We start from the raw sequence: 3,246 nt of genomic DNA on the forward strand, positions 1-3,246 counted from the left end.
AAGAGCACTGCCTAAACGAGCTCCAGAGACGGGCGCGAGCTGCGGCTATCAGCGCGGACCCCAGAGATGGGCATGACATGCTAAGGCTGCTGCTGCTGCTACCAAGAAGCCTGTGTGTGAGCACAGGTCACTCTCCACACCTTCCCTCCCAGGAGGCTGTGCAGCCTGCCACTGCCAGGGTCCCGTGATCCAGGGACAACATCCCCGGGAGAACACACGGCACGCCTCAGGCTGCTGCAATGTCATGCCGGCCTCTGCTGCTGCAGGATCATACCGCATTCCAGTTATGACTACCGTACCCTTCCCAACCCCTGGCCTGAGTGGGCAGGAGTACCCTAATCGGCCGCTGCTTTAACCCCCTCCTGTCCAGGTGGGGAACTGATGCCTGAGGGCAACCTACATGCAGAGGTGAAGTCAAATCCAAAGCTGAACCCCAGGAGTTGTGCAAACAAGGAAGAGAAAGGGAAATTTCTTTGTGCAGCCTCAGGAGAAGTGGATTAAACCCCCACAATAAACTTGATGTACCCTGCATCTGTGAAATACTTGACTAGACACTGAATCATCCCAAAATTGAGATGGTGGACTTTGGGAGCAAGTGCAGACTTGGGGTTTGCTATCTGCGAATGACTTGTTTCTGATTTTTATGTTTATCTTTGTTTAGTTTTTAGTCCTTGTTATCATTGGTGGATTTGTTTATTGGTTTGTTGCACTCGCTTTTTTTATTTTAATAATTTTTTAATATTTTAATTTTTTTTCTTTCTTTTTCACTCCCTTTTCTTCTGAGCCGTGTGGCTGACAGGATCTTGGTGCTCCAGCCTGGTGTCAGACCTTAGCCTCTGAGGTGTGAGAGCCAAGTTCAGGACATTGGACCACCAGCGACCTCCTGGCCCCAAGTAATATCAATTGGTGAGAGCTCTCCCAGAGATCTCCATCTCAATGCTAAGACCCAGCTCCACTCAATGGCTATCAAGTTCCAGCGCTGGACACCCCATGCCAAACAACTGTCAAGACATGAACACAATCCTACACATTAGCAGAGAGACTACCTAAAATCATACTAAGTTCACAGATACTCCAAAACACGCCATCGGACGTGGCCCTGCCCACCAGAAACAAAAGATCCAGCCTCATCCACCAGAACACAGACACCAGTCGCCTCCGCCAGGAAGCCTACACAACCCACTGAACAAGCCTCACCCACTATGGGCAGAAACCCAAAACAACAGGAACTACAAAGGTGCAGCCTGTGAAAAGGAGACCCCAAACACAGTAAGTTAAACAAAATGAGAAGACAGAGAAACATGCAGCAGATGGAGGAGCAAGGTAAAAACCCACCAGGTCAAACACATGAAGAGGAAATAGGCAGTCTACCTGAAAAAGAATTGAAAGTAATGATAGTAAAGATGATCCAAAATCTTGGATATAAAATAGAGAAAATACAAGAAATGTTTAACAAGAACCTAGAAGAACTAAAGAGCAAACAAACAATGATGAACAACACAATAAATGAAATTAAAAAATCTTTAGAAGGAATATTAATTAAACTATCAAAAATTAAATACAAAGAAAACATATTAAAAGCAGCAAGGGAAAAGCAACAAATAACATACAAGGGAATCCCCATAAGGTTAACAACTGATCTTTCAGCAGAAACTCTGCAAGCCAGAAGGGAGTGGCAGGACATATTTAAAGTGATGTAAGGGAAAAACCTACAAGCAAGATTACTCTACCCAGCAACGATCTCATTCACATTTGATGGAGAAATTAAAACTTTTACAGATAAGCAAAAGTTAAGAGAATTCAGCACCGCCAAACCAGCTTTACAACAAATGCTAAAGGAATTTTTCTAGGCAGGAAACACAAGAGAATGAAAAGACCTACAATAACAAACCCAAAACAATTAAGAAAATTGTAAGAGGAACATACATATTGATATTTACCTTAAATGTGAATGGATTAAATGCTCCAACCAAAAGACATAGACTGGCTGAAAGAATACAAAAAATAAGATCCATATATGCTGTCTACAAGAGACCCACTTCAGAACTAGGGACACATACAGACTGAGAGGGGATAGAAAAAGATATTCCATGCAAATGGAAATCAAAAGAAAGTTGGAGTAGCAATACTCATATCAGGTAAAATAGACTTTAAAATAAAGAATGTTACAAGAGTCAAGGAAGGATGCTACATAATGATCAACGGATCAATCTAAGAAGAAGATATAAGAATTATAACTATATATGCACACAACATAGGAGCAGCTCAATACATAAGGCAAATGCTAACAGCTATAAAAGAGGAAATCGACAGTAACACAATCATAGTAGGGGACTTTAACACCCCACTTTCACCAATGGACAGATAATCCAAAATGAAAATAAATAAGGAAACACAAGCTTTAAATGACACATTAGACAAGATGGACTTAATTGATATTTATAGGACATTCCATCTAAAAACAACAGAATACACTGTCTTCTCAAGAGCTCATGGAACATTCTCCAGGATAGATCATATCTTGGGTCACATATCAAGCCTTGGTAAATTTAAGAAAACTGAAATTGTAACATGTATCTTTTCTGTCCACAACACTATGAGACTAGATATCAATAAAGGGAAAAAAACTGCAAAAAATACAAACACATGGAGGCTAAATAATATACTACTAAATAACCAAGAGATCACTGAAGAAATCAACAAGGAAATCAAAAAATACCTAGAAACAAATGACAATAAAACACGACGACCCAAAACCTATGGGATGCAGCAAAAGCAGCTCTAAAAAGGAAGTTTATAGCAATACAATCCTACCTCAAGAAACAAGAAAAATCTCAAATAAATAACTTAAGCTTACACCTAAAGCAATTAGAGAAACAAGAACCAAAAAAACCCAAAGTTAGCAGAAGGAAACAAATTATAAATGTCAGATCAGAGATAAATGAAAAAGAAATGAAGGAAACAATAGCAAAGATCAATAAAACTAAAAGCTGCTTCTTCAAGAAAGTAAACAATATTGATAAACCGTTAGCCAGACTCATCAAAAAAAAAAAAAGAGAAGACTCAAATCAACAGTATTAGAAATGAAAAAGGAGAAGTTACAGCTGACACCACAGAAATACAAAGGATTATAAGATACTACTACAAGAAACTATATGCCAAGAAAATGGACAATATGGAAGAAATGGACAAATTCTTAGAAAAGCACAAACTTCTGAGACTGAACCAGGAAGAAATAGAAAATAT

This window comes from Physeter macrocephalus, chromosome 2 (genome assembly GCF_002837175.3).
Source record: "Physeter macrocephalus isolate SW-GA chromosome 2, ASM283717v5, whole genome shotgun sequence".
NCBI lineage: Eukaryota > Metazoa > Chordata > Mammalia > Artiodactyla > Physeteridae > Physeter > Physeter macrocephalus.